Here is an 11,875-nt window from a genome sequence, read left to right on the forward strand (position 1 = left end):
GGCAACACTGCCATGTTGATCTGAGTCTTGCTCTTAGAAAACCACATTAGTGTCAGACTTTCGTCTGTCGCAGATGCACCTCCCCCTATTTCACCCCTCAACTTTTGTCTACAGTCAGTTGCTTGGGCCTTACCACACAAACGCGCCCAATATCTATGGTGCTGCTTGTGGCAACCTTCATCTCGCTGAGACTACCTTTAGATGTAAAAAATCTATCTCAATGTGACCCGCCAGATTCCAAAAATGTAAAACATCATAAGGAAAACAAAATGTAAAACATCACAAGGAAAACAAAATGTAAAACATCACAAGGAAAACTAAATGTAAAACATCATAAGGAAAACAAAATGTAAAACAAAATGTAAAACATCACAAGGAAAACAAAATGTAAAACATCATAAGGAAAACAAAATGTAAAACATCATAAGGAAAACAAAATGTAAAACATCATAGGGAAAACAAAATGTAAAACATCACAAGGAAAACTAAATGTAAAACATCATAGGGAAAACAAAATGTAAAACATCACAAGGAAAACTAAATGTAAAACATCATAGGGAAAACAAAATGTAAAACATCACAAGGAAAACTAAATGTAAAACATCATAGGGAAAACAAAATGTAAAACATCACAAGGAAAACAAAATGTAAAACATCATAAGGAAAACAAAATGTAAAACATCACAAGGAAAACAAAATGTAAAACATCATAAGGAAAACAAAATGTAAAACATCATAAGGAAAACAAAATGTAAAACATCACAAGGAAAACAAAATGTAAAACATCATAAGGAAAACAAAATGTAAAACATCACAAGGAAAACAAAATGTAAAACATCATAAGGAAAACAAAATGTAAAACATCATAAGGAAAACAAAATGAAAAACATCATAAGGAAAACAAAATGTAAAACATCATAAGGAAAACAAAATGAAAAACCCCATTTGAAAACACCGATTTGTTTTATTTGATTTTAGTTCGTTCAGTATAGTTGTAGCTTTTCAATGGGTTTGTTCATTATTTGATTTTAGTTCGTTCAGTATAGTTGTAGCTTTTCAATGGGTTTGTTCATTATTTGATTTTAGTTCGTTCAGTATAGTTGTAGCTTTTCAATGGGTTTGTTCATTATTTGATTTTAGTTCGTTCAGTATAGTTGTAGCTTTTCAATGGGTTTGTTCATTATTTGATTTTAGTTCGTTCAGTATAGTTGTAGCTTTTCAATGGGTTTGTTCATTATTTGATTTTAGTTCGTTCAGTATAGTTGTAGCTTTTCAATGGGTTTGTTCATTATTTGATTTTAGTTCGTTCAGTATAGTTGTAGCTTTTCAATGGGTTTGTTCATTATTTGATTTTAGTTCGTTCAGTATAGTTGTAGCTTTTCACTGGGTTTGTTCATTATTTGATTTTAGTTTGTTCAGTATAGTTGTAGCTTTTCAATGGGTTTGTTCATTATTTGATTTTAGTTCGTTCAGTATAGTTGTAGCTTTTCACTGGGTTTGTTCATTATTTGATTTTAGTTTGTTCAGTATAGTTGTAGCTTTTCAATGGGTTTGTTCATTATTTGATTTCAGTTTACTAAATAGTTTTTTGTTGATTTGTTTTAGTTTCAGTTTACTATAATAACCTTGGTATGTGGTATTACCAGCAGTAGTGGACAGTGTTGAACTCCCACCCATCTCCTGTCACTTTGATCCAGGTCTGGATTCAGGGTCAACTTTAACAAAAGTCTGTACTATCTTTTAAATGTTACCTATCTCTGCTTCTATCTCTGCCCTTCTTTTTTCTATTCCTTCCTGTCTCTCACTCCCTCTCTCTATCTCTCCCTCCCCCAACCCCTCTCTATCTCTCTCACACCCCCTCTCTCTATCTCTCCCTCCCCCAACCCCTCTCTATCTCTCTCACACTCCCTCTCTCTATCTCTATCTCTCCCAACCCCTCTCTATCTCTCTCACACTCCCTCTCTCTATCTCTCCCTCCCCCAACCCCTCTCTATCTCTCTCTCTCTCCCTCTCTCTCTCCCTCCCCCAACCCCTCTCTATCTCTCTCTCACTCGCTCTCTCTATCTCTCCCTCCCCCAACCCCTCTCGATCTCTCTCTCTCTCACTCCCTCTCTCTATCTCTCCCTCCCCCAACCCCTCTCTATCTCTCTCACACTCCCTCTCTCTATCTCTCCCTCCCCCAACCCCTCTCTATCTCTCTCACACTTGCCTCTATCCCCCCTTTCTCTGTTGCTCTCTATCTTATCAACTCTAAAGCACAGTCACATCTCTGTGTCTGGCTCTGTCTCTCATCTCAGCTCCATGGCAACTAGAGTCTCTCTGGGGATGTCAGTCACCTCTCCCCCCAGACAGACAGACAGATATGACAGAAAGATATGACAGACAGACAGACAGACAGACAGACAGACAGACAGACAGACAGACAGACAGACAGACAGACAGACAGACAGACAGACAGACAGACAGACAGACAGACAGACAGACAGACAGACAGACAGACAGACAGACAGACAGACAGACAGACAGACAGACAGACAGACAGACAGACAGACAGACAGACAGACAGACAGACAGACAGACAGACAGACAGACAGACAGACAGACAGACAGACAGACAGACAGACAGACATGACAGTCCAGACTAGGCAGGGCAATTCCGCTGGTGCTTGTAGCAATATTTTGATTCACAAGAGAGACCATCACATACACTTATTTACAGATATACCTATCCACTAATACACACACACACCAACAACATAGACAACTCTGTGTCTCTGTGGTGTGAAAACCTTGCTGCCGCTTGCTCCCCTCTCTGCCACTTGCCGCTGGGCGCCCTATGATTAGATCACACAATCCACGGAGTCACATGGCCAAGGCTACAATTACCACGGCAACGTCCATGGAGGAGTAGCAGCCCTAAAGGCACTCTGACATCAAGAGGTCCAGAGAAGTCAAACCTTTCCTCTACCTTCCACTCTCTACACCGCTTCTTCCCTCTGTCCAGTTTCCACCCGATTCAGAACTATAAGGCGTGGGTATGCTGGAGTGCAGAAGGATAGTGCAAGTTCATGTAAGCGAATGCATTTGCTGTGTGTGTGTGCTTGCATGTGATCTCCTTTGTGCTGGTTAGTCAGTGTGTGGAGACGGTGCTGCTCTCTTTTCATGTTCCTTTGAGTTTTCTCTGACTTCTGACCTTGGTGTGTGGTCTCCTCTCACCTCGTGTGGGAGTGCATGACACTGTGGATCTGCTAAGAGGCCGCTTAGGGCTCCGCTCTTTCCTTTCCTCTCCTCTCCTCTCCTCTCTCAGGGGGAGGGGATTGTGGCTTTTGTTGTTGTTCACTGCTGACCCCTGTCCTTGACCTGTGCTGTCCCCTATGTGGCTTGGGTTGGTGTGGTAGAGTGGGAGGAACTGGCAGGAGAGAAGTGGGAAGAGGGGCTCGCATCAGCGGAAGGGGTGATACAAATTGAAGGAAAGTAGGAGGAACCTGGATGCTCTTAATTTTGAGAGAGAGAGAGAGAGAGAGAGAGAGAGAGAGAGAGAGAGAGAGAGAGAGAGAGAGAGAGAGAGAGAGAGAGAGAGAGAGAGAGAGAGAGAGAGAGAGAGAGAGCAATTTAAAATGTATTGAGAGAGTCTTTGTTCTCTCCATTGTTTTAGTGCAACACCAAGGTGAAATAATGAGGCAAAGCACTTACACAGCTGCTGAAATGTGTGAATTTAACAATGCTCTTTAAACAGCAGCACATACAGAGTGTTTCATTATATTTACAAAGCCTGAGTATTTGAGGATTATTTTTAAAATGTCCTATTCATAATCCTGTTGAACTGAAAGGGAGCTTTTAGAACCTCCACATTGTGGATCATTTATATTCTGAAGTAAGACAGAGAAAGAGAGGGAAGTGAGGTGAAGTGAGAGAGAGAATAATATAAGCAAATTGACCTTGAGCGCCATTCATTCTGTATCGCTGAAACTCAGCATTTGGGCAGGAAATGTAAAGGCAAAGTTCACGGAATAGCAAGAGTTCATTCAAGGTAAACGCTGCATATGTTGGAAATGACCCCAACATTTCTATTGCGCAATCTAACACTTCAGTGATTCAGATTGAATAGAGACCCTTGTCTGTTTTACCAGTGATTCAGATTGAATAGAGACCCTTGTCTGTTTTACCAGTGATTCAGATTGAATAGAGACCCTGTCTGTTTTACCAGTGATTCAGATTGAATAGAGACCCTTGTCTGTTTTACCAGTGATTCAGATTGAATAGAGACCCTTGTCTGTTTTACCAGTGATTCAGATTGAAAAGAGACCCTTGTCTGTTTTACCAGTGATTCAGATTGAATAGAGACCCTGTCTGTTTTACCAGTGATTCAGATTGAATAGAGACCCTTGTCTGTTTTACCAGTGATTCAGATTGAATAGAGACCCTTGTCTGTTTTACCAGTGATTCAGATTGAATAGAGACCCTTGTCTGTTTTACCAGTGATTCAGATTGAATAGAGACCCTTGTCTGTTTTACCAGTGATTCAGATTGAATAGAGACCCTGTCTGTTTTACCAGTGATTCAGATTGAATAGAGACCCTTGTCTGTTTTACCAGTGATTCAGATTGAATAGAGACCCTTGTCTGTTTTACCAGTGATTCAGATTGAATAGAGACCCTTGTCTGTTTTACCAGTGATTCAGATTGAATAGAGATCTGTGTCTGTTTTACCAGTGATTCAGATTGAATAGAGACCCTTGTCTGTTTTACCAGTGATTCAGATTGAATAGAGCCCCTGTCTGTTTTACCAGTGATTCAGATTGAATAGAGACCCTTGTCTGTTTTACCAGTGATTCAGATTGAATAGAGACCCTGTCTGTTTTACCAGTGATTCAGATTGAATAGAGACCCTGTCTGTTTTACCAGTGATTCAGATTGAATAGAAACACTGTCTGTTTTACCAGTGATTCAGATTGAATAGAGACACTGTCTGTTTTACCAGTGATTCAGATTGAATAGAGACCCTGTCTGTTTTACCAGTGATTCAGATTGAATAGAGACCCTGTCTGTTTTACCAGTGATTCAGATTGAATAGAGACCCTGTCTGTTTTACCAGTGCCACTGAGATGTGTAACAGGCAGTTAGGTGGGCGTGCAGGCAGGCAGGCTGGCCGGCAAGCAGGCAAGCAAGCAGGCAGGGAGATGAGTTTGGAGGGACACTGGGCCAACTCATTTGCTTCTTGCTTGCATTGGCTGGCATAGTGGAGGACCCCAGTTCAGCCAGGCTAGTCTGCCCAACCATGCTCTTTCTCCCTCTTCCTCGCTCTCCTCCCCTTTCTCTATTTCTCTCCTTATCCCTCTCTCTCAGTATGCCTCTCTCCCTCTGCTATTACCATAAAAATGGATTCTACTGGATTAACACAATTCCGAGAATGTTGGGGTGATTTTCACAGCCCGTCTAAGACACCCGTCTTAGAACAGCCGTTGTTTTATGCTAGTAGGGCAGATACTATACATATAATCGGCCACTGAAAACAGAGAGAGAGAGAGAGAGAGAGAGAGAGAGAGAGAGAGAGAGAGAGAGAGAGAGAGAGAGAGAGAGAGAGAGAGAGAGAGAGAGAGAGAGAGAGAGAGAGAGAGAGAGAGAGAGAGAGAGAGAGAGAGAGAGAGAGAGAGAGAGAGAGAGAGAGAGAGATTGTGCATTGTACTGAGCCATTACCCATCATCCTTATCTCCCAGGAATCATCTGCACCCCCCACCCCTGCTCCTCCTGTCCACAGGTTCAAACTCATTTTCTCAGATGAAGTGGTCGATAAGGCCATATTGTGGTGATGGTGGTGAAGCCAAGGTGGCACGACATTTCCCACTGCACTGAAGGACATGCCTACTGCCACCCATGGCTACAAGCGTTTACAACTACTAAAGGACACGACAGCATTTTGATAAACAAGAGAGAGAGGCGTGTTAAGGAGGGCAGAATCCCATTAATTCAGGCTGTAGCCCTGGAACACAGATTGTTGATGCTCTCACACACTGGTGTGGCCCCTGGTTCACGGTCGCTCAGCATGGTGACCGCGGAGTTGAGTGTTCTGTCTGAGAACATATTCTCTCTTTAGGGGCCTCGTTTCCCTCCCCAGCCGCCAAGCCGTGATCAGCGTCAATTAGATAAGCAATCAGAGTAGCAAAGTGTGCCGACTGCCATTACCACACAAAACACCTCAGGACACACAATCACAACACAACCATTGGCCAGGCTTCCTAAGATCCGACCTACCAGAAAGAAGAGAAGCAATGAGACTTTTTCCCTCAAGGCCATTTTCAGACGTCATTTAACATGCAGTGTCCTAGTCAGTGTGCTCCTTCACCTCAATAACGTCAAGGCAGAAACTTTCGATTGAATTTGTCATTCATTCATGCACTTTTGATTTTGCTGTGTGAGGCAAATTCGGTTATTAATGCTCTGTTCCGTTGTAGGGGTAATATGAACCACAATGCTACGTATGTTTCATGGCCATCACCCATCCTGTTTCTCCGTTACGCACACACAGTGGTTTCCCTGAGTGAACCATATGAAGTCAGATAGCATAAAGTGCACATCCTGTCAACGATGCATCGGCCGAGAGACGGCACCTTGTATAGCGTGTGCTGTTGTGCTGTTAGTGCACACAGACTACGGTGATCAGACTATGTTTACATTGGATTCTGTCTACCGCGATGTGAAGACATTTCACTCACAACTGATTCGATGGTCTACTGTCCACATAAGGCTGAAAAGTCTTGATCAGATCGGTTAACCAGTTGAAGCTATGGGGGCGCTATTTCATTATTGGATAAAAAAAACGTTCCCGTTTTAAGCGCAATATTTTGTCACGAAAAGATGCTTGACTATGCATATAATTGGCAGCTTTGGAAAGAAAACACTCTGACGTTTTCAAAACTGCAAAGATATTATCTGTGAGTGCCACAGAACTCATGCTACCGGCGAAACCAAGATGAAACCTCAAACAGGAAATGAGCAGAATTTTTGAGGCTCTGTTTTTCTATCGTCTCCTTATATGGCTGTGAATGTGCCATGAACGAGCTTATGCTCTCTGCCGTTCGTCCAAGATGTCTGCAGCATTGTGACGTATTTGTAGGCATATCATTGGAAGATTGGCCATAAGAGACTACATTTGCCAGGGGTCCGCCCGTTGTCCTTTGTCTAAATTGGTGCGTAATTCTCAGCTGCATGCATTTTCACATGGGATACAGAGCTGAAAGCACACTTCCACGAACGATATATCTTTGAAGAGATATGTAGAAAAACACCTTGAGGATTGATTCTAAACAACGTTTGCCATGTTTCAGTCGATATTATGGAGTTATTTTGGAAAAGGTTCGGCGTTTTATAACTGAATTTTCGTTTTTTTTTGGTAGCCAAACATGACGCAGAAAACGGACCGATTTCTCCTGCACAAATAATCTTTCAGGAAAAACTGAACATTTGCTATCTAACTGAGAGTCTCCTCATTGAAAACATCCGAAGTTCTTCAAAGGTAAATTATTTATTTGAATGCTTTTCTGGTTTTTGTGAAAATGTTGCCTGCTGATGCTAACGCTAAATGCTAATGCTAAATGCTAACGCTAAATGCTAAATGCTAGTTTTGCTATGGTTGAGAAGCATATTTTTGAAAATCTGAGATGACAGTGTTGTTAACAAAAGGCTAAGCTTGAGAGCTAGCATATTGATTTCATTTCATTTGCGATTTTCATGAATAGTTAACGTTGTGTTATGCTAAAGAGCTTGCGGATAGATTTACACAATCCTGGATACAGGTTTATTTTGTAGCTAAACGTGACGCACAAAATGGAGCAATTTCTCCTAAACAAATAATCTTTCAGGAAAAACGGAACATTTGCTATCTAACTGGAGAGTCTCCTCATTGAAAACATCCGAAGTTCTTCAAAGGTAAATTATTTTATTTGAATGGTTTTCTGGTTTTTGTGAAAATGTTGCCTGCTGAATGCTAACGCTAAATGCTAATGCTAGCTATCAATCGCCGCAAGAAGTTAAACTGGACTTGGCTGGAGTTAGATTCAAGCTACTTCTGTGCTGTGCTGTGCAGAGGGTCTTGCCTAGAACCTGATTTGTCGCCGTGTGCTGATTTGGCACAGATTGAGTTAGCTTTGAATATTTATTTTTTAAATTTTACCTTTATTTTACTAGGCAAGTCAGTTAAGAACAAATTCTTATTTTCAATGATGGCCCAGGAACAGTGGGTTAACTGCCTGTTCGGGGGCAGAACGACAGATTTGTACCTTGTCAGCTCGGGGATTTGAACTTGCAACCTTTCGGTTTAGCAGCTCCAATGGTTAATGGATTTAATGGATGACATACACATAAGAACAAGCTATATAGAATAAGCTTCTCTGGCTCCCCAATGGTGGAACAAACCCCCTCACGACGCCAGGACAGCGGAGTCAATCACCACCTTCCGGAGACACCTGAAACCCCACCTCTTTAAGGAATACCTAGGATAGGATAAAGTAATCCTTCTCACCCCCCCCTTAAAAGATTTAGATGCACTATTGTAAAGTGGCTGTTCCACTGGATGTCATAAGGTGAATGCACCAATTTGTAAGTCGCTCTGGATAAGAGCGTCTGCTAAATGACTTAAATGTAATGTAATGTAATGTAATGTAATGTAATGTAATAAGAATGCATGCAAACAAACACACACACACCCACACATTTCAGTGGTCCCTCCCTTCCCCTCTTTCCACATCCCTGCGCTTTATTCTTTCTTCTCTCTCCCTCTGCTTCCGTCTCCCTCTCGTGTTTTCATCTGATTGTGTCTTCTCTCCTCCCCGTGTTTGTCCAATCCTCCTAGAGAGAAAGATAGTTAGAGAAAGAGAGAGCATCGAGACAAGAAGGAAGGAAAATCACATCTTCTCTCACGCTTGACTTCTCTCTCTCTGTCTCAGTCCTTTCCTTTCTAGCTCAAGTGGGCCGTCGAGGGCCTGGTGTGTCTTTAAACCTGCTGTTCCCCCTGTGGAGTCTGATTAAAACCCCTGGGGTTCCTGCCTCAGCCCCCAGCCTCCCAGCCACCACCTACCTTCCCTAAGCTTTCATCATTAAAGGCTGAACATCCGGGGAAGGGGTAGGGGGGGGGGCGGAGGACATGTAAATAACATATATAAGCGCTGACATTTCCTCCCCTCTCTCCTGAGGGATGAACAGCCACAAAGGGAGGAGTGCTGTCGTTCTTCATCTCCTCCTTTCATCTTTCCTTCTCATCTCTCTACATTTAACAAGAAGGGCTTTGACTAGATTTAAGGTGGGGGGGGGGTTCTCTGTTTTGTGCTTTTGGCACCGTTGTGTTGTCACTGTGTGGATAGAGGCTCATTAAGGTAGTTGGGGACAGAGTTGACTTTGTAGAGTTTGCCCCAGATAAAACATGAAGTATACGTTGTAGTCTTAAGCATAAACACTCTCAGTCAGGATGATTGAAAGTGGAAATAAAAGCAGGACGGTGTGATGTACATTATTCAGAACACACACATACACACTCACACAGACACACACACACACTCACACAGACACACACACACACACGATCCCAAGCACACGTCGTCAGAATGCAGAGGACCATAACACCAAGATGTTGAGGGCTAATTAGACTGCAGTGTATCTGTGTCGTAATCGGGAAGTCAGGCATGTTTCTCTCTTCTTCTCCTCTTTCATTTCTGGTTAACGAAGAACACTTCCAATGATTTGGAGTATCATCTAAAACTGTTATCTAACGCCCACACAATTACCATGAGGCCTTCTTTCGCCTTTGTGTGTGTGTGTGTGTGTGTGTGTGTGTGTGTGTGTGTGTGTGTGTGTGTGTGTGTGTGTGTGTGTGTGTGTGTGTGTGTGTGTGTGTGTGTGTGTGTGTGTGTGTGTGTGTGTGTGTGTGTGTGTGTGTGTGTGTGTGTGTGTGTGTGTGTGTGTGTGTGTGTGTGTGTGTGTGTGTGTGTGAGAGAGAGAGCATGTGCTTATGTGTATGAGCTTGTGTGTGTATTGTCCACCATTTTATAAATATTTCTGTGACCTGGTCAACAAGTGTCTCTATGGACTCTATCAGTGATGTCATCAGCGGTGTATCACAGCAGCTTGTCACAACGTCTGGCCTCGGGGCTCCCAGCATTCATCATGTCAAACAAAAAGCAGTTTTCGTTCAAGCAACGGTCACGGCCCAATATAACAGAGGTCATCACTCTTGGTGGGTGTAGCAGTAACTACTTTATGGAAAAGCACCTGGGGTCAAAACACTATTTGAATAATGTTTTATTGAGAGAGGGAGAGAGAGTGAGAGGGGAGAGAGGGAGAGAGAGGTGCACGTGGAAGGTTGAGTGTTTGGAGATCTGTCATAAAAAAATTAATTTTGTACTTTATGGAAATTAGTGATTTTAACTGGAGTATTTGGGGAATTTATGGCCTGTCAAAACATACTGTACATGTATATTCCGACACCTTAGTACAGCCTTCAAACCACCAGGGAGAGATTCTCTGCTTTCTGCATTATAACTGCATTAACAAGAAAGATTTTGTTCAAATTCAATTATTCTTGTGTCGCATCTCCCCACGAAGATTGCGGCGTAGCTAACAGTTGGTATTATTGTTGAGTTTATTGTCAGCAACTCTTCAGCAAAACACGAGACCAAACTTCCAGCGGACACACAAAGTTCCAAAACCTGGATATAAAGAGAATCTTTTCACAAGCTTAACCATCGAGCGCTCCTCCTCCCCCCCCCCTCTCCTCTCCTTTGCCAACTATCAAATTAATCACTTTTAAATAGATCACGGGAGAAAAGATAAGAGTGCAAATGTTATTCCAGGTAAGTTATGACTTTCTGTCAGGGTTTTAATTATTAAAAGGAAAAAATATTAAAACTCTAGACAGATGGCTACTTTTTAATGTAAAAATATGCAGATACATTTATTTTATATTACCATATATTAAGGTAACAGAGATGATGTGAGAGAGAGCGCTTCTCGTAGGCTAGCCTAGCTCGGGCTCCGGCTCGGGCTCGGGCTCCGGCTCTGACGCTGGCTGGGTTTGTCGGCATGCTTTGAGTCTCTACCTAGAGACAGACGGAAATAATTACCTGTAGCCAAAGAATAATTAGGTGGCTACCTCCACTTCGACAGAGGGAGGGAGGGAAGGAAAGAGAGGGAGAGGGAGAGAGAGAAGGGGAGAGAGTGAAGGACTGAATCCACACCTATGAGTCAGACCATCTCCTACACCTAACTGACAAGACAAATTCACAGCTATTGCTGTCAGATCAACTCCAGACCAGGATTTAAATGACTCTCTCAGCTGGTTAGTTTACTGCTTTTTTTCTCTCTCTTTCTTTCTCCTTTTCTTTTAGCATAGGGAAGGGTCAACATGGTCACTGTAATCAGATCATCTTCACTTACTGAAATGTAATTGTTAGCCTGGAACCCGATGGCAGAATTAAGTTATATCTCTTAAAGCGTCCTGTAATTAGGTACCTATGAATTATGGATGGCACCGGGATGGAAATACCATTTTTTAATCAACTTAATTATTTCAGAGATAGTGGTGTGTGTGTGTGTGTGTGTGTGTGTGTGTGTGTGTGTGTGTGTGTGTGTGTGTGTGTGTGTGTGTGTGTGTGTGTGTGTGTGTGTGTGTGTGTGTGTGTGTGTGTGTGTGTGTGTGTGTGTGTGTGTGTGTGTGTGTGTGTGTGTTCCCTCAGGGCAGTCTATGACAAACATAAGCACTCAAAAACATACACCTGTGGTATCTCACTAATTAACAAATACAACGTTGCTCAAAGAGTCAGAGACTTTCCAATTATTGATTAATCATGTCATATGTTAATCTAGTACCATTTACAGTATCTATCTAT

Source organism: Oncorhynchus gorbuscha, linkage group LG13 (assembly GCF_021184085.1).
Source record: "Oncorhynchus gorbuscha isolate QuinsamMale2020 ecotype Even-year linkage group LG13, OgorEven_v1.0, whole genome shotgun sequence".
In the NCBI taxonomy this organism is placed as follows: Eukaryota; Metazoa; Chordata; class Actinopteri; order Salmoniformes; family Salmonidae; genus Oncorhynchus; species Oncorhynchus gorbuscha.